The sequence below is a fragment of the Equus caballus genome, chromosome 4 (genome assembly GCF_041296265.1).
Source record: "Equus caballus isolate H_3958 breed thoroughbred chromosome 4, TB-T2T, whole genome shotgun sequence".
Lineage (NCBI taxonomy): Eukaryota > Metazoa > Chordata > Mammalia > Perissodactyla > Equidae > Equus > Equus caballus.
In genome coordinates, this window is record NC_091687.1 from 8,796,861 (window position 1) to 8,823,487 (window position 26,627).

At 42.2% G+C, this 26,627-nt stretch overlaps 1 long non-coding RNA gene across 4 annotated transcripts in view; it reads left to right on the plus strand.

Moving 5' to 3' along the window:
* The first annotated feature begins 3,040 nt into the window (after window positions 1–3,040).
* Window positions 3,041–26,627, plus strand: part of LOC102149112 (uncharacterized) — a 28,311-nt gene continuing 4,724 nt past the window's right edge. The window contains exons 1-7 of one of the 4 annotated variants that reach the window (XR_011438101.1): window positions 3,041–3,188; window positions 10,980–11,175; window positions 13,191–13,329; window positions 15,157–15,306; window positions 19,163–19,225; window positions 22,748–22,882; window positions 26,116–26,262. This is a non-coding gene — a long non-coding RNA (uncharacterized lncRNA). The remainder of the gene's footprint in view (window positions 3,189–10,979; window positions 11,176–13,190; window positions 13,330–15,156; window positions 15,307–19,162; window positions 19,226–22,747; window positions 22,883–26,115; window positions 26,263–26,627) is intronic. The other 3 variants (XR_011438102.1, XR_290092.4, XR_011438103.1) reach the window with 3 other exon arrangements.

Sequence of the window (26,627 nt, forward strand, 5' to 3'; positions counted from 1 at the left end):
AAAAAATAATACGATTTAATTTACAACCACAACAAAAGAATAAAATACCTAGGAATAAACTTAACCAAGGAGGTGAAAGGTCTGCATGCTAAAAACCGTAAGACATTGTTGAAAAAAATCAAAGAAGGCACAAAGAAATGGAAAGATATTCTGCAATCATGCATTGGAAGAATTAAGACAATTAAAATGTTCATACTACCTAAAGCAACGCACAGGTTTGATGCTCTCCCTACCAAAATCCCAATGACATTTTTCATGGAAATGGAAGAAAGAATCCTAAAATTTAAATGAAACAACAAAGACCCTGAAGAGGCAAAGCAATCCTGAGAAAAAAGAACAAAGCTGGAGGTATCACAATCCCTGATTTCAAAATATACTACAAAGCTATGATAACCAAAATAGCACGGTACTGGCTGAAAAACAGACTCACAGATCAATGGAACAGAATCCAGAGCAGAGGAATAAAACCACACATCTCTGGACAGCTAATCTTTGACAAAGGAGACAAGAACAAACAATGGAGAAAGGAATGTCTCTTCAATAAATGGTGTTGAGAAAACCGTGGACAGCCACATGCAAAGGAACGAAAGTAGGCCATTATCTTGTACCATAGACAAAAATTAACTCAAAATGAATTAAAGACTCAAATGTAAGTCCCCAAACCATAAAACTCCTAGAAGAAAACACAGGCAGTGCACCCTTATCAACAGTCTTAGCAGTATCTTTTAGAATACCACATCTTCTAGAAATGTGGTGACTTTTAATTAAACCTGGTCCATGAGTAAGTTACAGAGACTTCTGACATGAAAGATGGCCACGGCTGTCTTAAAGCAAAAAAATATATGTATTATCTGACATGTATGAGAGATAAAATTACACACTATCTGTGAGCCACTAGCTTTGACAGTCTGACATAATGTTGATTTCACCCATTGCTTAGATGATATCAGATATATTTCTATACAATACAATGGATCATTGGAAAGTCTGACTTTGTGTGTTTATAAAAGTTCAGGGCAAGATTTGAGAGAGACCAGGTGTCATTTAGCTCCAAATCTCCTTCCCACTTCTTTCTCCCTGCTCCAAGACCACAAGTGGGGGCTCTGTGTTTTCTGGTGGTGAAAGGGAAAGAAATGCATAAAGATGGGGTCTGCTATGAATTAGGCACCATCCACACATTTATCTCTGTTCAGCTTTACCTATACAATGGTTACTACTATTAAAAGGCAGAGAAGGAAACAGAGTAGAGGAGTTCAAAGCGAGCCGGGATTTGAGTTCAAGTTCATGGGATTCCAAACCTTGTTCTTTCAACTACTTCACACGTCTTGGGTGTGGTAAAGATGTGCGTGGCAGGGGCATAGTTTCTAGCTCTCTTCCAGATCTGTGTAATATAGAGGATCTCTATCTCAAATGGTCAAGTACAAGATACTGGACGTTGCTTTCTGAGAATCACAGGAAATGTAAAGTTAAATGAAAATAGGTGAAATGGTCAATTTGCATATTCTAAAAAGCAATGAGCAGTCAGTGCAAGTACCTAGCAAAAGAATCTGTGAGGACTGGTCTAGTTTAATCCAAATATCCAGCTAACTCTCACAATTTAGCTTCTTTCCACTTGTCCTTGAGTTACACCAGGAGATTAAAGTGTCCATGAAAACATTTGGGGCGTGCAGTTCAGAATTATAATTATAATTTTGATTAAGTGGTTATTTCTGTCGTGGGCTTGCTGATTGCTCTGCACGTGTAAGCTGGAAAATAAAGAATTTCTAAAATTTCATTAAGTTGGAGAGAGGAGTGGAAGTTCTCTGTGTGGGATCCGAGAGTTTTGGTTGGGGGCTCTGTCTTGACAGCCAATTCTAGACTCAGGTGGAGCCCCATGGGGTTTGGTCTGGTTCGTGGTTCACTTTCTGGCAGATGAAACCACAGTTCCCAGGGTCTCCTGTCTCCTCCTCTCAGATCTCATATCACGGGAAATGCCTTAAAATAGTTGGATTTACTCATCTCTTTCTCTTTGTACCAGAGGAAGGAAAAGATGTGGAAGGTCAAGGAAACACCATCAGCTTGACAAACATTCTTGCCACTGTGTTGGATGACGCAACACACCTTTGCCCTTTACTGAGTTAGGGAAGTTTCAGGAGAAAGGTAACACAAATTGTGGGGAGTGGTGTGAGGAAGAAGGACTGGAATGCACAATTTTGTTTGGGTCACTTGTTAGACATCCAAGAAAACAGATAGCTGACATCCAAAACATTTAGCTGTAATGTGATGGTATAGATTCTGTCGTTATTACCGTTATTGGTATTTTCAAGGTGTGCCTGGCAAGATCTTGGACATGAAAAAGTCCTGAGTCACTCTAGCAAAGCAGAAAGCAGGTCAGGGCTCCCAAACTTGGAACCAAGTGTGTGACCATCCAGTTAGAATTGATTCCAAGCATCAGAGTGAAGAGCAGGAATTGGGGCCTTAGTTTGCCAGGTCTGTCTGTAACTGGCAAGGAATTTACAAATATATTTCCGAAGAAACCGATCTCCACCTCCCACATGCCCATATGTTTGATGTATATGCCAGGGAAACTATTTCAGTTATTGGGGTTTTCAGAATGGACAGGAAGCCACAGAAATGAAGGGGAGTAAATAGCTGTGGGAAAACAACAGGGAGGTAGATGGAGCTGGGGGTCTCTCCCCTGCTCACCTTTATCCCTTCTCAACGGTGTGGCAGTCACATGCTTTGTCTACATATCAGACCTGATTGATGTTCTGAGGATAACATTATGAAGACAAGACACAGTTGTCAAAGCTTCCTTTTGAGAGAAATGCAGTTTTGCTGAAAGAAGTTCAACACTGACCACAGAGAGGCAGGAAACGGCTCTGGACTGAGAACCTGAAATGCAGGTGTAGCCCCACCTCTGTGGTTAACTAGCTTCGGACTCACCATCTCTAGGCCCCAGCTTCCTCATTCGAAGTGGGGGCATTGGGCTAAATATGCTCTAAGAGCCCTTCCTGTCCCAACAGCGTGTGATCCTATGACTAAGAGCGTTGAAGAGTCTATTGTGGTGCTCAAGTGTGAAAGGAGTTGAGGGTTAGTAACAGACAAGGTTTTCTTACAGGTCCCTTCTGACTCAGTGACCTTGTGAGATCTCAGCAGGCACAGCAGCAGCTGGCTTCATCGGACTTGGCAACATTATTGATGATCAGGTAAAAGATTCCATTATCTGTCTTATCTGTCTCCCATTGGGAATTAGGCTTGTCTTGCTTTCAATTCTTGGTTAAGCCATAAAGGACTAATTTCAGGGGCTCCCCTTCTTTTTTGTTGGTACCAATGTTCAATGGCATTCTCTAGGGGAACCCCAGACAGCTTGCAACTTAGGTGCCCTGATTTATCTGGTCTCAGGGTAGAGGAGAGTTGATCCTGAGATATTCTAATTTCAGTGTCTCCTCTGAAAAGCAAGGGAAAGAAGTCAGGCACTTGAAGAGCTTGTCTCTGGATACAAAACCAATGAACAGATAAGAAAGGAGAAAAGTCAACTTACAAACTCAAGCCAAAGACACAAGAAAAATCCATGAGGTTGGCATTGCCAGTGACTGGTCAGAATGGACACTCTGTGAATCAGGCGTGAATCAGGACCAAGGATGCAGTGGCGGCCCTTGTTCTGTGGAGTCAGGGATGGGGAAGGGAGGTTTCCTCTACAACCAATGAGTCCTTCTCAGTAAGATCTGTGGCAGCTATTTTATCACTTTCCTGGTATTAAGAAACTCTCAGATCCTGGGGCTGGCCCCGTGGCCGAGGGCTTAAGTTCGCGCACTCCGCTGCAGGCAGCCCAGTGTTTCGTTGGTTCAAATCCTGGGCACGGAGATGGCACTGCTCATCAAACCATGCTGAGGCAGCGTCCCACATGCCGCAACCAGAAGGACCCACAATGAAGAATATACAACTATGTACCGGGCGGCTTTGGGGAGAATAAGGAAAAAAATAAAATTAAAAAAAAAAAAATAAGAAACTCTCAGATCCTGGGAGACCCCATCAAAACATCTGTTATAATAATTCAATGTTAACTTCTCCTTGGGAGAAATTCCCTCCTACTTTTCCTTCAACTATTGCTTCAAGTACTCCTATTCTTGAGCTTTTTTTCACTTCCTGAGTTATGGATTTTTTACTCTATTTTTTGAGAGTGTGGGAGCTTTGTATGGCTGTCATGAGAACTGGAAGGAAAGTATCATTGTTGTGTATAGTAACAAATGAGATAATAATCCCACAACCTTAGGCAGAAGTATATACATTTTATAGATCAGTAGTTTTCAGAAAGTTCACAAAGTTTGGTAAATATTAACAACCACTGTAGTTATTGCTTTAGATACTACAGATTGTTATCCACCACTCTTTTCCTTTTCACAATTCTTAGTTTGTCAGAATTAAAGCTACGCTTTACTTTTGCTTGGAGGACAATGTAAGATGTGATTTTTAAAGACGTCCTGAGTTCTTTTTCTAGCTGAGCTGGCTCGGTGAGGTGGCTGAGTTACAACAGGAAAGGACACTGTGATTCATTGAACACTATGCTCAAACTCACACATGAAACCTCAGCAACCCTATGAGGTCAACACCATGGCCAGTTAAAACTAGGAAAACAGAATGAAAACCGTCTAGTAACTTTCCTAAATCACGCTACCACTGAGTGGCTGAGCAGGAATTTGAACCCCAGGTACATGTTACTCAAAAGGCCTCATATCTTCCTCCCTCCCTTCCTTCCTTGGACAATCCTCCACCTTCCCTCCCTCCCTCCCCTCCTTGAAAGTGAACAAATCATTCTCAGCACTGGATTATGGCCTCCTTCCCAGTAGGCTTCCCATAGATGGCGAAGCAGGGACAATTTGGGACACCTACAAAAGCCAGCCCAGGCCCCGGGGAGGTGAGGCTAGACAATAAAGTGACTGAACTGAAAGAAGCACCACAGACTGAGTCCATGGGCCCTGAGGTCAGACCTTGCTCAGGATGCATGTGCAGGAGAAAAGCCCTCTGTGACAGTAGGCAGGTCCCTCTGGGAGCGAGAAAGGGGGAGGTGTGTGTGTTTGCACAGGTGTGACGACGTGGGAGGGTTTTTGTTCAACGACAGAGGCGCACGTCCCTGCCGTGTGTCCCAGCAGGCGCAGAAATACAGCCCCGCGTCCGCCTCCTCGACGTGGTGGATCCTGAGGCTCGCCGACGGATCGCCCTGCCGTCTCCTGGCTTCGTATCTGTCCTCACTGACGCCTCGTTCGTGGACGACATTTTCATTTGAGGAAATGTACAGGATTCCGCAATTTTTGTTGTGTTCTGTAACACAACAAAACAAAAATCAGACACTGAAATGTCTCATGGACATTATTTAATATGCTGTATGCACTAGTATTGGAGTATGTTTGTGTTTTTTAAAATTAATTGAGATGTTACCAGGCAGAGTGACTCAGAAAATTCAAATTTCATTCATAATCTGGGTGCCTCCAAAGAAGGGACTAGATCGTGAATGCTGGCGGATATATGAGACAGAGAACCTGTGGGAATCAGTTTCTACTCACCTGGACCTTGGGACTGTCTCCCGAGCATTATGCCACATGCAGGAATGTTTTCAAAGGAATGCAAGGTTTAATGTGTTAAGGATAAGCTTTAAAATTAATATAGCATCTAATATGCATTAAGAACTTGCTATTTGTCAAGGCATTATTCTAAATGTTTTCTTATTTTATTTAATCCTTCATACAGTCCTGTGAGGTAGCTGTTATGATAATCTCCATTTGATAAATGAGGACAGTGACAAAGAAAAGTCACTCATTCAAAGACACACAGCTGGTAAATAGGAGAACACAGAGAAGTCACAAGCGTTCATTAAAGAAAATCTGAGTAAAATGAGGTATAAAAAATGACAATAGAAGGCATTCATCATTTACTTTTACTTTGAATTTTTTTCTATATATTTAGAGATAGAAGTAGGATTGCCTAGTTATGTATATGTGTGTATATATATGTATAGATACATTTTTTGGTGGGGTTTGCATATTTGGCTTTATATTTCCTTCCTTTGGTTAAGTTATTATTATGAGCAATATTGCAGGTTTTTAAATAATCTATGTGAATATTATTTTTAATGACCAAAGATAATTAAACACCCCCCCGTATACCACTCAACCCTATCTGACACTGGCTGAGTTATTTAAGCTTCTTGTGCCTCAGTTTCCACATGTGTACCTTGCCTACATACATATTTTTTAGAGGTATTTTGAGGCTTACATTATCACATTATATGAGTGTAATGCACAAAACACTCAGATATTAATACTTGGTACATCATGGGTCTTCAATGATGTTATGAAGTCTTTTTATTACTGTTATTACCAAACAAGACAAAATTGTTTTGTTAAATATTTTTTACAGTAAAACCGTAGTAGCTCATATAGAAAAAAAATGTAAAGTTCATCGAAGCACATAGAAGAAATAAAAGCATGTATTCTTTTGGGAATAACCATTCTTAAAATTTTGGAGAATTTCCTTCCCCCTTTTTTAAATTCTTCTATCAATTTAGACATTTATATTCTTAAGAGGTTATTCTATATTTGTAAATTTTTCTTTATATTACATTGTGAATATTTTTAAATTTTAGCAGCAAATCCACAGAACACTGTTTTCAATGGCTGCATTGTATTCTACCCTTTGAATAGAGTATAAATCAGGTGTCTCTTTCCCTGTTAGTCACCCTTTACTCTGACACGTAAAAAGCTGCCAGAGAGTTTTCCTCTGAGCACAGGTGTCTCACTGTGGACACCACATTGCTGCTCTGTGAGGCTCTTCTGAGTCCTGGATGCGACAACCATGTAGGGAAGGTAGGAGACGTCTGCTGACAAGCTTGTCTGTGCACGCAGAGGTGTGTTGACAAGCTTGTCTGTGCACTCCTGTCTGAAAAGGGCTTACGTTCACAGATTGTGTTTCTCTCAGGTCTTGCTCTCCACCTTAGCTTCTACTAAAAGTTTAGGTAACTAGTGAGTTCCTTTATGGGTTCAAGAAACCAACTGCGGCCCACACGGAGGGAACGCGATGGTCAGGAATTACAGGGAGAGAAGCCATCAAAGGAGCTTGCGAGTGTCAGAGGCGGGAAGAGAAAGGCTGACAGACTGACTCTATGTCCCCCTTTCCTGTGACTCTCCTTCCTTTCTTCCAACGGCTTCCTTGAATTGAGAAGTAGAATCAGGGTCCTTAGAGGAGGGGATGATGGGGATGAGTATGTTGCCACGACCTTGGAAACTATTGAACAAATAAAGGAATACGTATGGCACAGATGCAAGATGATATTCATATTCCCCCATGGGGCGCTCAGGATGAGTTGTATGAGAAGGGTGCATGGATTAAAGGGTAGTCTTCATTTATCTCAGAATTATTTCAGAGGTGGCATCATAAATAATAGAATGTTCATTATTTTATATTTTGGAAAAAATTGTCAATCTATTGGCATTTCACGTATTCTGTACAAACTCCTAATTTGAGGGAATTACTCAAATCCTGGTCACATGATTCCTACAAAATGACAAATTGTGTCAGTGAATGTTCCACAACGGTTAGGTTTCTTCTCTCCGTGGGGGTAGGAACAATGCATAGCACAGCTTTTAATCCCCGATGATCAAAAGGACAGACTCTGGAGCTAGATTACCTGGGTCCAACCCTTCTCTGCCACATGCCAGTTGTGTGACTTGGACAAGTTCTTGAGACTCACAGTATGTCACTCACCTCACAGGTCACTTGGGCTTCATGATAACAGAAGTGACCTCAGAGGTTACCGTGAGGGTTAAAGGAGCTCATATGTGCAAAGAGTGGGGAACACTAACGGAGAACCTGCTCACACGCAAAATTATTAGCTGTTCTTCTCTTGGCCCCCTCTCTCTCTTCTTTCACAGGCAGAACCAACAGTTATTCACAATATGGTGGGCTCATCTAATGGTCCCATTGACTCGGAGCTGTGCTCTGATGGCATCATGCTGGCACAATCTGAATATGAACTGAGGAACCATCTTCCTCCTCCTCCAGAGAAAAGACCCTTGCTCCATCCCAAATTTACCTCAAGTATTCTGTTTTTCATAGCATTATGATCTTTAAATTTTCAGGGTAGCGTCATGGTCCAGTTAAAAAAGCCTGGACTCCTTGTCTTTGACAAAACACTTTAATACTCTAAACCTTAATTTCTTTATAAAGAAATGGGTAAAATGGGCAGACAATAGTTATATTGCAGGGGTGTTGTGATAACTGTATATGGTAATGTATATGTACTCTATCTAGGAGTCCTGTGTTCACAATGATTCCCTCCCTCAGCCTGAGTCATTCACAGTTAGTGGAAGTTTCTGGATGGTGATGTGATAAATGGGGCCTGTGTCCACTCGTTCCCAGACAAGACTTTAATTCCTTAGGGAGTAGTGTTAAACGAAGCTTTGGGAACATAATGGTCAGGAGTGCTTCTTGCTCAAGTTGGGGCCTAATGTGAGAGCATAACCCATGTTGGCCTCCGGGAAAGCTCAGGAAGTACAGCAGAGGAGGCGAGCCTGAGGCTGGGAGCCCAGGAGGGAGGTAGTCGAGTTTGCGTCTGTGGGAAGGCTGTGGTGGGGCAGAGACCTAGGGGAGGCTGTTGTTGGGTGTGTTGGCACCTCCAGTACTGGGGGTCCCACCAGCTGAGTAGTCAATGCCCACATTTTTTTCCATGAAGTTTAGGTAAGGGTTGAAGTATATGTTTTAAAACTTTTTCTTGTCTCAAAATTGGCATTTCTTTCACCTAAGTGAACTGGAGCTGGGGATTTTACTGAGACGTTAGATGTGGGATGTGCTATAATTTGGTTTGGTTTCTGCTGGTGCCAGAGCATAACTGTATTTTCAGTGTCTGCTGTGGGCACCGTACAAGACATGTGAGCTCTCTCTCTGTTGCCCTGGAGGTTGGCATTTCGGGTTCCTCCACCTTTACCTGTCCTTGTCCAACTGCCAACAAAAAAGGGAAATTCCCATGAACACCTGACATAGAAAAAGAAAACAATAAAGGATCTCTTTCATCTCTCATCTATGTTGGAGTAATGGAGGAACAACTCAGAAGTCCACAGGGAGAAAATCATGAATGTTCCCATGACTGTCCTCCTGTCTGCCAGACTGTGTCATCAGGGAGAAGAGAAGCAAGTGAGGACCCTGGTCCTTGGAGAGTCCAGGCCAGTGGGAGGAGGATGCGGTGTGACTTGGTGTAAGAGGAGGAAGTGGTGGGTCAGGTGGTCCTAGGGGACCCTTCAGTACCCGCTGCAGAGCTGAGCAGATTAGGTGGCTCTGGTGACCCACTGGTGCTCAACTGATGGGGGAGTAGGGTTCACAGTCTGGATGGGAATGCGTCTGTGGGGTGGGGGCAGTTCTGGAGTTGACCTAATTCTGTTTGCAACTTTCCTGTTCCTTCCTTAATTTTCACATTATAGAAAGTTTGCTCCAGAGATGTGAAGATATGGATCTGTGTCATAAAATTAAAATTAGCCCCTCTGTTGATTTCCTTGGATTCATCACTCAGGAATATGAAATATGGACAGTAATTTACAATAGAAGTAAAAGGCAAACTGAAGTTTCAAATTGACATTATTCGTACATTTTAAAAGTCATAGACATTTTGATTTGAAATACAATGGAGCACTTGTTTCATAATTAATTGGGTTGTCACCATGAATATTATAACTCAGAGAAATCAAATTTCACTCACAATCTTGGTGCCCTTCAAGAGGAGACGGGATTGAAATTGCCAGAAGGAATATCAGACCATCTGAGGGAATGAGGTTGGCTTCCACTGGACTTGGACTTTGGAACTATCTCATGAGCACGATGCACAGAGACGGGTATTTTTAATTAATGTTCACTTTTACGTGTAATAATAAACCTTTAAAATTAGTATTAAGTCTAATATGTATTGAGGATGAGCTGGCACTGTTCTAAGTGTTTTCCTGCCTTATTTCACTTCACTTCTCAATCTTGAGAGTCAGTGGTACTATTATCTCCCTTCGGCAGATGAGAACATGTGGCAAAGGTGGCTGATCCCAAGCCACAAAGCTGGTAGATGTGGGAGCCTGGATAAGCAACAGACGCTCATTGATGAAAATCTGAGTAAAGGTGTTATGAAGTGATGCAAATGAAAACCATCATCATTTACTTTTAAGTACTTTCTCTGCACATTTATACATAGTAGGATGTTTGCTTGGATCATTACACACTTTTTTTAAAAATTTTAAATGGGCTTAACACATACAATTTCATATTCTGTTCTCTTAGTTAACTTTATATTTTGAAAATATATCAGGTCCTTAAAAAGTTTATGTGAATATCATTATTAATGACCTTTGAAGATAACCACCCTTCTGTACTACTTACCTACCCCTTCTGATGTTGGCTGAGTTATTTAATCTCTGTGTCTCAGTTTGTACATCTACCACTGCTTAAATAAATATCTTTCAGAGAGTTAAGAAAGTTACATGATCCTACTAAAAATGGTAATGAACATAAAATAGAAGTAATAGTGCCTGACACATAATAAGCCCTTTTTGATGTTTTCAGGTTATATTTTTATTATTACTGAAAAACAAGGGAAAATTACCTTGCTAAATAATATTTTATTTGTAAAAATTTTTGTAGTCACTTTTTTGAAAATGTATAAAATCATTAAAAATATAAACAGGAAAATAAACTATCCACCCTATCAGGAAAAAAATCTATCTTAAAACTCAAATATTCCCTTTCATTTTGTTTCTTCCATCAACATAGACATTTATGTATTTGAGATTTAACGTATATTCATTCTTACTTTATGTGACCTTTTGATATTTGAATGTAAACATTTTCACTTTTAATTATAAATCATCAAAAAGGCCATTTTAATGGCCTCATAATATTTTGTCATTTGAGTGCAACATAAACTATTGCTTCTTTCCCTGGTTCATCATTGAATTTGTCACAATTTTTTTTAGGGATCATATGGAAAAGCTGACATCACTTTTGTCTCCTGAGGTCTGTTCCTCTGAAGACGCTGCATCAAGAGGTCCACTGCTCTTTCATGCAATACACAAGAAAATCCAGGCAAAGAATTCAGCAAAGATATTTTGAGAAGCTTAATCCACGCTTTCCATGCACTCCTTCTGGAAAGGGCTCCTCTTCTCACATTTGGTGTGTTCCACTCAGGTTCTGGTCTCTAACTTGCTTGCATAAAAATTGTAGGGAGATGGGAAGGTTGCGTTTTGGCTCGAGAAGGTGATGGTCCCCCAACTAAGGAACCATCATGGTCATAAAGGGTGTAAGTCAGGACGTAAATCAAAGAAACATGAGCCACCAAAGATGGGAGAAGAAGGGTGGAAGGATCATGTGTCTAATTCCATCTCTTGTGTCAGCATGACCTGTAAATGCCTGCTTTTTCCTTCCAGTACATCTCACATTTGAACAATAGACTATGGATCCTTGAAATAAGGGCTGGAGAGAATGAATATTTTGATGTTTGTAGAATTTTTAATTAAGGTGTACAGTATCAAGGAGATATCAGTACTCTTACCAGAAGCCCACTGCAGATAGCACTGTTAGAAATAGAAAATAAGGATCTTTTTGTTATTTTATATTGAAAAGTAGATTGACAACTTATTGGCATTTTATTTATTCTGTGAAGACACCTAATCATTCAAATCCAGCATATAGTAATAATTTGTGTCAGTTAATATTCCATAATGGTTAGTTCTCTCTCTTCTATGGGGATGGAACAGTGTATCGTTTCTCTCATTGTCCTGCAGTAAAGAAATGGTTAGTGTGAGAGGCAAGAAGAGCCAGATTATCTGGGTCCCTACCCTACTCTCCCAAATAGCCACATGCCAGCTGTGTGACTTGACAAGTGACTGAACCACTTGGTACTCACTTACCTCATGAGTCAAATATGATTGATGACAATGGAATAGACCTTGTAGGTAGTGAGGGTTAAAGGGGCTGATATATTCAAGGAATTGAGACCATGGATGGAGGACTTGCACACACACACACACACACACACACACACAATGCTAGTTCTTCTGGTCTTGGCAGATTCTTTCTCCTCTTTCATGAGTAGATCAAGGGTCACCCAATATGGTGGGCTCATCTAAGGGTCTCAATGAATCTGGAGCTCTGTTCTGATAACATCATATGGGCAGAATCCTTGTCCCCGCACCTCCCTGAAAAACAGCATTGCTGCATCCCTAATTTACCCCAGACCCCCTAGCGTTCACTTACAGAACTGCAATCCTTAAACTCAGTGTGGTCTCACAGTCCACTTTAAAAAGCACTGACTTCTTGTCTTTAGTTGCTCATTAAACCTAAATTCTCTAATCTTTAATTTCTTTAGTTGTAAAATGGACCAATAATAGTTGTATTGCAGAGGGGTTGTCTTGCACATATATAATAATAATGGCTCACGGAGATTCTCTCTCTGAATCTTGCCCATTTACTGAGGGTCTCTGGATGGCGAGATGATGGACAGTGGCACAGCCATTGTGCTCTCTGTCCCCAGACAAAACTTTAATTCATTGGGAAATAGTGTCAAAAAAAGCTTTGGAAGCACAATTCCTGGGATCAGCTGGAAGCTAATGAGCAAGCCTAATCCAAATGGCTTCCTGGAAAGCTTCAGAAGTGCTGCAGAGAAGGAGAGGGTGAGGCCAGGAGCCCAGCTGGGCCTGGTTGTGGTTGCCACTGTTGGGAAGGATGTGGGTGGGCACAGACCCAAGGAGGGGATCTTGTGTGGGTTGTCTCCACAGATCTAGTACTGTGGTCCCATCCAGCACAGTAGTAGATGGCCACATCTTCATTTTCTATGAAATTTACGGTAAGGATTGAAGTGGAAGTTTGAGAATCCTTCCTTGCTTCAAGTTTATTTTTCTTCCCACCTAAGTTAGCTCGAGCTGGGGATTTTGTTGAGCTCACGTAAATCAGATGCTCCAAAGCCTTCTTTGGTTTCTGCCGGTACCAGTGAATGTATTCCCCTGCAAAATCTGAGCTCGTTATCTTGCAATGTATGTTAATACTTTTCTTTACTTCTGTGGAAATTGATATCTGGGACTGCTCCACTTTTGTTAACCCAAGTCCAACTGTAAGTAGAAGAAGAGAATTTCCAGTGAACTTCTGACAATATAAGAAACGTTAAAGAATTTCTTTGCTCACTCGTCTAGACTGCAATGGTCAGGGAATGTGACTCACCAGCCCAGAAGGACAAGAAGGTGAATGCTTCCAGCAGTGACATCCTGTCTGCCAGGCTGTGTCCTCAAGGAGAAGGCAGGAAAGTGAGGACCTGATGACTGGATGCCTCAGGTCAGTGGCAAGTGGGCGTGGGCTGAACTGGGGAGGGGGAAGGAAGTGGTGGGTCAGGTGGGACCTTGGCCTTTAGTGCCAGCTGCAGGGCTGAGGTTAGGGATTTCTGTGGGCCTCATACCCTGCTGATCTCAGGAAGGGGCTGATGGTCTCCTTAGGGCTCTTGGGCATGAATGTGAGGGGGCCATGGAGGCAGCTTGATTGCTGTGGAAATGGGAAGGGTTTCTACTTGTCTAGGAGCTATTTTATGAACACTATTTCTCAGCATAATATTTTAAAACATTGCATGTTGAATAAATATTAACTTTTATAATAGCAAATATTTAATGAGCATTTTCTATTTGTTAGAATTTTTTCTAAAAGAAGTTTTTTACTTTTTTAATCTTCAAGACAATTACATGATATGGATGTTAGTAGTTTCCATTTTATAGATCGGGAAGTTGAGGGACAGAGGAGCGACGAGACTCAACAAAAGTCACATAGGGTATAATGGGACACGCTGGTAAAGTCATTCATGGAAGAAACTCAGAGAAACAGGGTAAAGGTGAAAAGGAAAATACCCATGATCATGTCACCAAAATCAACAGCTGTTATCATTATGATGCGTTAACTTCTAGATTTCTTCTTTGCATATATATATGGATATTAATATGATTTTGTGAACTGTAATTATATTTATAAGTTACATGTGGAATACGCATAGGGTTTTGTATTCTCCTCCTTTCAGTTCACGCTACATTCGCAGCAACTTCCCATGTCATTGAAGTGTTTTTTAATGTCGGCCGCTATTTCCTGTTCATCTCTATCACTTAGAAGCTGCCTGACTCTGTGCAAATTTCTTAATCTCTTTATTCCTCATCTGAAAATGGATGCAATAATCATACTCATCTCAAAAGTTTATGCAGATTAAGTAACTAAAAGTACCTAGTACCGTCTCCAGCATCTAACAAATGTTCAGGAATTGTTAGATATCATCACTGCTACCACCATTTTGTTAATTTAATTTCCCCATGCTGTCAACCATTTCATTTTGTCCCCAACTTTCACTGTTAAATGCTTTGGTGACCATTTGGAAATAGAAACCTGGGACATCAGTCAAATATTATTAGTATTTAATTTTCCACATTTAGAGAACTTCCTTTCCTTTGTTTTTTTCTTCAGCTACACTTCTTCATTTGTTTTCATGATTTCTATATGATTTTTTTCTGAAATCTTTGTGTGTGTTAGAGCTCCTTTAACCCTGGACAGCACTTGTCTCTGAAACGTATGTCCAGCTCTGTCACATATCGTGTGGGATCAATGTGAACACAGACTGGCTTGGGTTCTCCTGAGGAGAAAAGACAGGAAGAAGCTGGCTCAGTGGCTGGATTATTCTCCGAGGCAGCTGCCCTCTTTTCCCTCTTTTCCAGTAAATACCATTTCTGAGGTGATCAACACTGGGAAGTTGAACTTGAGTAGTAGAGGGTGGTAGACCAGAAGGCCAGTAGCCTGCAACTAGAAGGACTCACTGTTCCCCTGCACAGGGGCATCAGAAGGAGGAAGAGAGGGGTACCGATGCTCACCCTGGGTCAATGCTTCTGAGCAGGTGTGTAAGAGACCAAATATTTATCAGATGTTCCAGAACTGGTTCACTTTGTTGGCACCAATATATGACGAAGGTAGCAAATGAAATGTTGAGTACTGTGCATGAATATATTTATCCTTTTTTTCTGCTGTGGATACAGATATTTATAGTTGTACCATTTGACTACTAACTACTAAAAGAGAGAGAATAAGACAGATTTTTTCTCTGAAATACTCAGATGCAGCATTAAATAATTTCTTTAGGTTCTCCCATAATCTGAACAGAAGGAAGGACAAACTCACTAGCCCAGAGAAAAGGGCAGATGATTGCCAGTAGCCGGCATCTTGTCTACCCAGGCTTTGCCTCCAAGGCCAAGGTGGAGAATTGACGATGCTGGTGGCCAGAAGCCTCAGGTCAGTGTCAGGTGTGTGTGTCTGCTGGTTTCAGGGAAGGAAATAAGTGGGTCAAACAGGGGTCACCATCCATGACGTTTCTGAGGTGCCTGGTTTATCTGGAGAACATTAGTCATGTTGTGGCAACAACAAGCCCACAAGTTCATTTCCAGATATTTGGGTAAATAGACAGACAGGTAGAAACAGATATAGTGATGGAGATGGAGATGGTGATGGAGATAGGGAGGGAGACAGAGAGAGACACAGAGATAGAGATAGGTGTATCTAGTGGAGATAGCAACATTGGCAATGTCCCTAAAGGAAGGTTTTTTTTGAGTAATTGTCCAAGTTATTCCATACAAGGGGATAAACACAAAAGTAAAATTTAATTACAGGTACTAATAATTAATCTCACTGAGTCCTTGCTCTACACCAGATTTGATGCTAAGCATTTTGGACTTAGAAACCTCATAATTGTCACAACAGTCACTGGAGTGGGTGTTACATCGCTGGAGATGCTCAAGTCCACTCCTGTCCTCTGACTCTAGCGTTTGGGGTCCTACTTGGTGGTTTATGTGGTCTGTGGAAAGGCCTTTTTTTCCCCCTATGTTTGCCATGACTGTCAGTTTCTCTCAAGGCTCTGGAATTTAAAGTCTGGTTACTGGATTCAAACAATACTATATCCATTGGTTCTTTGATAATTCTTTTTATCTAGGCTAGATTTGTCTTTCCTTAGGGCCAGGAAGCTTCATGGATTCAATTTATTTAAAACTCTGTATCTTGTCTACATAACTCTTTCTACTTACTACCTGCTAAATAGGGCCTCCCATAGCACATAAGACTCCTTTTTACTAATTAAAAAAAAGACGCACCCCTAGACAGAATTAGAAAAAGGCACTCTTTCTCCAGGCTGTTGCAGCCCTGCTCCCGGGTGTAGAGGGGGGTGGGCAAGGGATGGGATTTTTGTCCCCACTGGTGCCCCCTCACCCAGGCACCCTTGAGCAGGGCACGTGGTAGAACAGACACACACTACCACTCAGTGTGTGTTGCAGAGGAGTGTCATTATATGTAAATGACACATCTCATCTCTTTCTTGTTCTGATGTTGGAGGGAGGCACTAAACTTACAGACTTAAAATGGTTTCCTCCAGTTTGGAATGGTCTCTTTCAGGTTGATTCAGTCTCTTTTGGTACAGTCTTCATCTTTTCTGTTCCTGTCTTCCTCCTCTTGTCCCAAGATGACATCACTACACGTGGGAGGAGTGTTAGTTTTTATAGTCTCCTCCTGCCACTCTCTGTGTCCTCACTGACTTCCAGCCCTTTACCCTGCTGGTCTCTGGGATTTGGCCTCTTCCTCTGAATTGGCTGGTGCAATAACCGGACCTGAACCCCACCAGTGATTCACACCATGCCTTGGGATATGAAGTTCCCACCCTGCAGCTTCTCATCCTCATCCTGAGCGTGCTGCGTGTGCTGGACCCCTCAGCACTTCTCACCCTCTTAGAGACCCCGAGACGTGTTTGGATCTGCTATATGTGCAGCCTGTGGGGAAAATCAGTGCTGGTTTGAGATCGTCTTTGCAAATACCTTCCACTGTTGATGTTGTTCTACCATGGCCTACTGGGGAAGCTTGAGATCAGCCAGCTGTTCTCACATTCTCTCTCCTTCTGTTTTGGGTTTCTGTTGAAGTTTCTGTTCTTCTGAAATAAGACCCTCAGAGACAAGGGAAGCAGAAGCCCCTTCACCTGCTGTCTCCCCACCGTCTCTCAACAAATCCCAGAAACAAGTGCTTCCCCTTCCTCTTGAGGTGGATGCTAACTTCGCTGACATCACACCCCCAGTTTTCTGTGTCTAGTACCGCTAGGAACATTTGTGTTCCCAGTTTGTGAGGCTTGCCTTTTGACCTATATATATAAGAGATTTGAAAATTTAGAACATCCCTTCCTTTTTCAACTAAATCTGACTTTCAAGTCCATGATCCCATGATTAAGTCAAAAAGTGAGCTTGTTCTGGGCACAGCCACCGTCTCCTCCCACGGGTGGTAAATCTCACAGTTTGCCTAAGTGGAGGAAGGGCTACAGGTGACATCTCATGTGGAAGAATAAAAATGAGCTGGCTACAAATTTCGAAAACATTGTGCTCATCACACATTTTGATTGTTTACTTAAGTCCAGGCCATGGGGTTTCAAGCCCTCCCCATGTTGTACCCTAACCATGATATTTCCTGCTAAAGGAAGTTCATGAAACACAGAAGGTAGGTGATTTTCATAGCCTTTCCCCTCCACTAGGGAGAAGGCTCCTAGGGTAGACTGTCCACAAAGGGACCTCTATCAGCTATGCGCCTCAGGTGACCATTAAGCCATGGCTTCTTGAGTGACTATTCATTTGTTCCTTACCAGGATCTTCAGGGCTGGGCAGCAGGTCTACGAAACCCATCTTTGTCCACAGATGCCAGAGTATATTCTCATAAAGTTAATAAACACTAAGGGTATTTGAAGTGGCCCAATAGTGTAATTGAAACAACATGGGCTATTTGTTTAGACAGATTACGGCCCTTCTCTAAGCATCAATTCTGTCTTCCGTGAAATAAGTTTACTTGCGGGGTTTTTATGATGATCATGTGAGCTTCTGAACACATACAACATCTAGCACATTATCTCATAGCCACTGGGAGCTAAAAAGATATGAATTCCAATTTGTTCATTACCGGCACCTTCAGCCTGAGCTTTTCACTATTACTACAAATCCCTGAGAAATAAAATAATAGGCCTTACCTTCTTTCTGAGATAGTCAAGCCGTTACAACACACAGTTTGTAAATAGGAATCTACGTCAATAGGACATGATATCAAACCAGACATTTGGGGGCACAGCTACTGGCATCTGTGGGGGTGCAATTGATAGCCGTTAGACTCTTCTTCCCCTTTTCTTTGATACTGACACATTGACCTGAGAAACACAGGAAGTGCTGCAGGCTGAGGCTGAGGCCTAGACAGGGTTGACGTCTGGACTCAGAACCGAGCTTGCTCCGTGTTGGGAAGGATGTGGTCACAGTCATGATAAGGGCTGTGTATGCTTATTATCTTGGCTCCAATGATCCTGTAGGCTTCCAGGGGCAATGTATTAGGTCACTATGTCTTCTTCTGTGAATTTTTTATTAAGGACTAAAGAAGGACAGACAGAATTTTATGTACCTTATGGTTGCAGTTTTTTTCATGTAACTGACTTTGAACAAGGTTTTCTTTTCAATTCAATTGCTGATCTTCAAAAGCCTGATCTGGTGTCTGTCAATACCTGTATGTGTATGAAGCTATATTTGGATATCCTAGAGTAAAAATATATGCTCCCTTTCTGCTATTGAAATAAATATTTTAAGTCGCTTCAATTGTGTGTATCCAATTTTAACTTTAAATGGAAGAATAGTATTTCCAAGACAAAAACCAAAATTATCACAAGGTAGAACATTAATTTTTTAAAATTCGTCAATCAATTTGAGAAATAGAGGAATAAATTTCCACTCCCAGAGTAAAAAGCAGATGAATATTTGTAGCCATAACATCCTGTCTGCCCAGACTGTGTGCCCCCAAAGAAGGAAGGCACAGGAGATAGAGAACCTGGAACAGGAGGAGGAGGGAGCCTTCTAGAATGCTAGCAGAAGAAATGGGCGCTCAGAGCCCTGAGCCCAGATCAGTCGTTTCTGAGGTTACTAATCGGTCAGCACCATATGGAAGCTTGACTCATAACTATATGACACCAAAATAAGCAGCCCATTTACTAAGCTAAAAGTCATTCATACCTTGTTATCTTTTTGGGTCTTAGAACATTTTAGGAAGATTATTTATTATTATTGTTTCATCAAGGTTATCTTATTGATTTCAGTAGGAAAGTTGGTCAAAGTTACCCAGTCTGCTATGATCTGAAGACACCTTTTGACTTTTCCAGGTGAGTCTTCACTGGTCTCTCTAGCCACCAACCCTCAGGACACAGGTCAAACACCTCCATGACCCCTCACGCAGACCTCTGCTCTGGTCCCCTGGTGGCCCAGGGCCTGGGGAGTCCCCTTGCTTGGTGTGGAGGTGGGAGTGCTGCCTCCTCATGTCCTCACTGGGAGAAGAGAGAGGTTACCAAGACACTGCCAACAATGCTCTTTGAGAAAGTCTCTGCAGAATCAGTGTCCCCAAGGATTCTGTAAACTCCTCCTGTACCCAGGCTGGATGTAGTTCATGGCCAAAGGTTGGAGTTATCAATTCTGGCCATCTCATAGCAAGTCTTTCAGAAAAGTAGCTTGCCCTGGGTTTCTCAACTTTGGCATTGCTGACATTTTGAGCTCAAAACTTCTTTGAGATGGGGTGCTGTCCTGTGCATTGTAGGATGTTCAGCAGCATCCCTGGCATCTACTCACTAGATGTCTGCAGCACCCCCAATCCATAGTTGACAACCGGAAATATCTTCAAACATTACCAAGGCCCCCTGGAGGGGGATTGCCCCCAGCTAGAATCACTGATCTGGTCCCTTTTGTTATGGATGCAAGCATACCTTGTGACTGTTGCCTTACGCTTGAGACTGGGACAAAATGAAACTCTCAGTACACATCCAGCACACGAAAGTTCTATTCACTCATGAGCAATATCATTTAATATCTGTAGCATCTTTTCTTTTCTTAGGGGTTTCTCTCCCTCTTCTGAGTCCGTATAACAGCAAACAACTCCATTACTTAGTTAGCATCTGGCACTTCTGCCTTGCTTGACCAGTTGTTACCTGTTGCTTTCCTATATCCTGTGCTAAATTTCATTTTTCTATATCAGCCTTATGTTTTAGTCATTGTTAAATCCTCCTACTGCATCAAGCATGATGCGTCCCCTACATGAGCACTCCTTAAATATTGGTTATCACTAAGAGATAATTCATATTACAGATCTCATTGGAATGGATAAAAGATGTTAAAATGAAACTATAATCCTTTACTTTCACATAGTATCTACAATTTCCAAATCATTTACATCTATTAGCTTACTTTAGCTAAATGATGCTATTTTGAGGCAGGAAGCAAGTCCCAGAGGGCATGAGGGTGTAACATAACGCCCCTCAGGCAGTAAATGGTAGAGCTGCAACCCCAACGTCTTTCTCTTATATCGAGTCCACACAGTGTACTATAGAAGAGAGCATGAAATCATTCAGTGCTGCTTTTCATCCCAATTCTGCTTTTTATCAGTTTGCTTTATTTGCCATCTAACACTCAGCATCTTCAACTATGTAAATGAAATAAGAAAGCCTATCTCCCAGCATCAGTTTAAGGAAGGTACATAGCACAACCCCTGGCGTAACACGGGAGCTCAGTGGACCCATGACCTTCACCGCTTTCCTCTCCTCTCTGCTTCTGTTGAAGCAGACTGAGCTGAGCACAGATCTACTGTTGGGAGGCCTATATAGGATTAGGGGTACGCTCTTTATGTTCCTTGACTTGAATGATATCAATGGCATCTCTAGACAGAACTCCCCAGCCTGAGGTGCTGTGGGGTCTCAACCCTGCCCTCCTAGAAGATTCTCTGTGGGGTGGAGCTGCATGACCAAGTCTGTGAAGCAGCCACACTCATCCTCCTCTTCAGAGAGATCCCTACATCCCCTCTCACAGCAAACATGGGCAAGGAGGGAACTGGCTAAAAATGTCCTATTTTTCCCGTACCCAAAGTATATGTGAACATTAATGACTGGAGAGTTTGATTAAAAAATAATAAAGATCTATAAATAATAACATATTTGAAAATTTGGGATGCTATTTTTCCCGAGATATGTCCTTTCAGTGTCAGAAAACTTGATTACAATAGCAATTTTACTAATCCTTCTTACTGTTTCAACCCAGTTGTCTGTGATAAAAGTAGACTTTCTCGTTTTCTTATTTGGCAAAATCTTTACTTGAATCTTCCGGTTCCATGAGGCTTTATCAATGTTTCATTAATTTCTACCTTCTCAGAACACTTATGTACTACATGAAATCAAGGAATCATTAGTTTAATTCTTTATTTCCCTTGAGGTGAATACATAATGAATAGCATAGTGCCAGACCTATCATTATTTACTCAAATATTCTGTTTGATTGATTAATGATGTTTCACCCAATAAATTAGAATTCTCTGTTTCAACCGTTTCCATTACAGGACCACATTTCCTACTTGGGTACATTTGTGGCAACATATTCTGCATCTTCCTGAATATACAGAGCAGCCTGTCCCCGCTCCTCTTCTTTTTCCTTTATTTCAGTTCTTCCTGGATATGTGCTGTGTGGTGGGAAAAGCATGTTTTAAGGACATTCATACCTGCTTCAAATCCCTTCTCTGTTGCTAGCAATGCCTGCGTGATTTGGATGCTACAGTCTCTCTCTGAGTCCCAGGTCCCTCACTAGAAACAGGCCTCAGGCTGTACCAGCTTCTCCCAGCATCCATAGCGGAATCAGAGCATAGTGGCCATCCTAGCCAAGGCTGAAGTTTGCTCTTTCAAACATCTGAGCTCCAAGAGGCTCTTGGGAGGAAAATTCATCACGGTGGACTCCTCTCTGTGTCTCATTTATACCCTGTTACACAGGTCCAGGTCACAAATAATAACAACCAGCACTAACAGTTATTGAACACTTAGTATGTGAGAGGCACGGGTCTAAGGTCTTTACATGGATTAACTCAATGAATTTCCAGCGCCCCTCTGAGGTAGGACACTTCCTACACCCCTTTAACTGATGGGGAGACTCAATCTCAGAAAGTTGAACTGGGTAGCTTTATGTCCTGTGTGGGCACCTATATATTGGGAAAAAAAGGGATATGAAAGGTGTAAAGGAACCCACTCAACCACAAATATTTGTACTGTACACAGTAAGTCAATTAATGCTCTGTAGAGATGTCTCCAAAATGCCACCAAAAACCCTTGATTCACTTCTTGAATTTTTACATATGGTGGCTGCTTCCTCCATGAACCTCTTCTCCCTAACCTGTGGACAATGATCACCTAGTCACCACAGGCCCTGACGCTCAGGTTCTCCTCAGTAAGGGGATTCCATTTCTCAGCAGCTCTCAGGCTGTTACCAGTGTGGTTGGGGGTGTGCCCAGGAACACTGCAGATTCTGCACACAAAGTAGTCAAACTAACTTCTCACATGTGTGTTCTGCTCAGTCTCCATGACTGACCCAGACATCCTTGACTCTCTCATCCGTTCACTATTATACTCTGTCCTCCTGTATTCAATTAACACTCCCCAGGGCATCAGCAGAAATTCACCAACCATGACCTTGCCATAGTGAATCCCTCATTTAGAGAGAGGCCAACTGGAATGTTTCCTAAATCAAGTGACTGTGAGAGTGAAACAAGTTGGGGCCATTTTTTAGAAATCAAACTTTAAGAATCTGGCAATGATTACCCTGAAGATGAGATCACTCCATCCAGAAAGATATAGAACTGACATCTAAATATTTCTCTGTAGGATTTTCATGCAGAAAAGAGCGTCTGCAAGCTCAGAGGTTGAAACTGAAATCAAGTGGTATAATTCAGAGAAGATGCATTTTGGGCACTGTTGTTTTCTCCATTTTGGAGATGAGAAAACCGTTACCTAGAAGAGGTAAGACCTTGCTCAAGGTCGCAGAACTCATAAATGGCAAAGCAGGAGTCAGTGAGGGGTGAAGAGGGGTGTAGGGCGGTGCGGAGGCTCACAGCAGAGCACTGGGCAGCTCCCCTGGGGAATGTGGATGATGCTGTTCTGTAAGGAGATGAGTGAGGAGCTTGTTCCCCTGTTGGCCACACCCTCATTATCACCAGTTCACAGAGCTCCCTCTTCCATGGAGTCAGGCACTGAGGTGGGGGCAAGAAGGAGAAAGGGTTCTGTGCTATTAGCACAATGGGGAAGATGCAATGAAGGAACAACCTGGAAACAGAGCTAAAGTAAGATTCAGGCCCCTCTACCCCGACCCCTTCTCACGCATACTGGGGGGGTCTTAGCCTCGACCTAGGCCTTCAATAGAAGGTGGGAGTGCTGGGTTCTTTCACAGGCAGGCATGTCTGAATTAAAAATTCCTCACTGCAAAAACAGAAGCCAAGGGAGACAGACAATGAGTTAATGAATCTGAGGAACCCATTTCCTTCAGATGATTTAGACTTTTCTTTAACCATTTTTACCAATGCTATTAAACTGTACATAAACTTTGAATTTTCAACTGAAAATGTGTCAATTCAGCTTAGACCTCAAAAAGCTTTTTTTCTCTTCCCCACATACAGCAGCAGAGGGGTTTCCTGTTTGGGGCTTGAGAATCAGTAACACAGATTTTCTTCTCTTTTCTTGCCCTTCCCTTCCCTTTCTTTTATTTTCTTTTCCTTCCTTTTCTTTCTTTTTTTTGAGGAAGTTTATTGGCCTTGTAAAATGGTAGTGAACATAATTATAACTTTTTTTAATGATTTTGCATTAATACAGAAATCAGAGCCACAGAATTTTAGCAGTTAAGACACATCTTTATACAGATGAAAGAACAGATGTCCGTAGCAGCTGGAGATCCACCCAAATTTCCATATGGGGTGAGGTTAGGGGAAAGTGGAGGCCAGATGGCCTGATGTCTCCCCAGGGCTGACTGCATCATCCTGCATGGAGATTGTCATCTACCACCACGATCTGAGTGGTGGGCCTGCTAATGGACGAGGGCGCCCAGAAGGTGGCAATATTGTCTCCTGTGCATCTACCCGCTGACTCCTCTGCCACAAAGTGATCGATGGATGGTGGTGCAGCAACTTAGAAACTGGATTTAGGAATTGCTTTCAACCACTTTGTGGTAAATCTTTGGAGAGTCCTTTACCCTTCAAATGATTTGCAAAATATTTTATTTACATATTCTTCAGGAGGGATGGTGAGATTCTTAAATTGTTAGTCTCTAACAGAACTATCCGATAGAAATAAATATGAGTCACTAATTTGAGCCACAAATTATATTTCTTTTAGCTGCTGCATTAAAAAGGTAAAAAGAAACAGGTAAAATTAATTTTATGACTATTTTCATTTAGTCTAAGATATCCAAAATATTATCATTTCAACATGCAATCAATAGAGAAATTGTTAACGATATATTTCACTTTTTTAATACTCAGTCTTCAAACTCTGGTTTGTATTTTACACATTCAGTCCATCTCACCTTGGACTATTGGTCTGGCTACGTTTCAAGTGCTTGATAGCTACATGTAGCTAGTGGCTACTGGATTAAGCAGAACAGACTCTCCTCCAAATGCTTCAGAAACGCTGACCAAATGATCTTTACAAAGGTCTCCTCTGACTAGACGGCTCCCTGAGTCTGCGCCAGCCTGTGCACTTGGGTTCTTCAGTCTCATCAGATTGTCTGCAGTGGGCTGGTGGAGGTGGCCTAGAAGAGTCTAGGATGCTGAGGGATGACTCCAGGGCAACCTAAGGGACCCAGGGGTGGTGGAAATTACCGGGCATAAACAGCCCAGGGAGTCTGAGTTCTTTTTGTATGGGGGCCACTGTGGCTCATGGGGCTGTATGGGTCCCAGGTAGTGCAGTAATACATGCCTGCATCATGCTTCTCCAGCATCAGCACTGACAGGGTACTGCTGGTGCCGTCCTTGGCCTCTATGGAGGTGATTTTATCCACTTTCAGGACCAAATCCCACAACACATCCGGCTTAAACATGTCCAGTCAGAGAAGTCTCTCAAGGTCCTTGCCCTCCTGGTGGTGGTACCAGTGGATGCAGCAGACTGTGATGTGGGCCATGCCCAGCAGGATTGCCAAGCTACCCGAGAATACCACCACCAATGCTTCCTGCTCCAGCTTCAGCACAGCCAGGTTGCCTGCCGGGGAGATGGCCGTGAAGCAGGGGCAGCAAGAGTCTCACAAACAGGAGGGCCAATAGCATGGCAAGGTGGCCCAGTGTGGCTCTACTTCCTGCCCAGGTAGAGTGAAGCCGAGAGTGACCTTATGGGAAAAACTGCTAAGGTGAGCCACATCTTTGTGTGTGGTGGAGGCCAGTTAAGCCTTTGAGCCACTGCTTCAAAACAAGAAGGTGACTTGTGAGAGAAATGGGGGAAGGAAGGAGTGACTGGAAAGAGAAGAGAGAAAAGTCTGACCACAAGGTGAAGGGAGGGATGATAAATGGTGAGAATTCTGAGAAACACTTAGAGAATGTTGGTGGAATAGTAACAGCAATAGTAGCATTCTTGGATTGGACATGGACTACACTCTGGCACTATGCTAATTAGCGTATGTTTATTGTTTTATTAAATCCTGCAAATAACCCTGTGGGATAAATATTATTATCCTCAGTTTGGAAATGGGGAAAGCAAGGCTGGTATTTTAAATCAGTTTCCCAAGACTGCACATTGTGAAAGATGACATGAGTGGGGCCACATTAAAATGGAGGCAGAGCAGCCATTTCCAAGGATTTTCCTAGCTCATCTTGCTTTCTTTATCTCCCAAACTGGACTAAACTGCTGACATTCTAAGTAGTCAGTAAGGACAAGAATATCCTGTTTGTAAGAAATGATGAAATTGGACTTTGCTGATGGAGCTGATGACCAAATCACTAACCAATCAACGAAGTACAAGTCCAGCCTTTTGCCTGATAACTGAATCTTAAGTCAATCTATGAAGAACAATCCTAGCATTACCTCATCTGGCAGCAATGAACTCTTCTCTAATACAACTTACCTCATCTTCTTCCATTTTTCTCATAAAAACCTGAGTCCCTCTCTTGTAAACAGGACACTTCTTTGGGTTTCTACCTGAATCTGTTCCCTGAATTGCAATTCTTTATCCCAAATAAATGTTTTGCCTCTTAAACTGGTTTCTGCTTCTATAGGTTGACATATGGTGTCAGAAGTGGGATATGAAGCGATCTCATCTTTGCACACCAGTGTCTCCTGGAAACAGGTTTGGTATGAACATGAGTCCCCTTGTGTGTGCACCACTTCCATGGACCAGCTCTTCCAATCAGGAGTCCACTCAGGTTCTGATCTGGCTGAGGTCTTCGTCTTTCCTTGGGATTCTGGGGGCAATAGTCTGATCTGGGGTCAATTGACCAGGAGACAATTGTCTCTGAGACAAGTCACATTTTCTGCTGTCTGAAAGGATTTCCCTCTTTCGATCAGTTATGGCAGCTCACAGGTATTGCCATCTCAAAGGATTTCTCTGTTTGAGCCATCTAGGACTACTGCCATGTGAGGGTTTATTCCCTATCTGATGAATGCTCAAATTATGACTTTTGTGTAGTTTGTCCAAACAGCTGGAACCAGGTAACAACCTGGTTCTTGAAACCGGCACAGCTGTAGCCAGTGGGTCAGAAGCATAAGTAACAAACGGGGCCTTGCGACT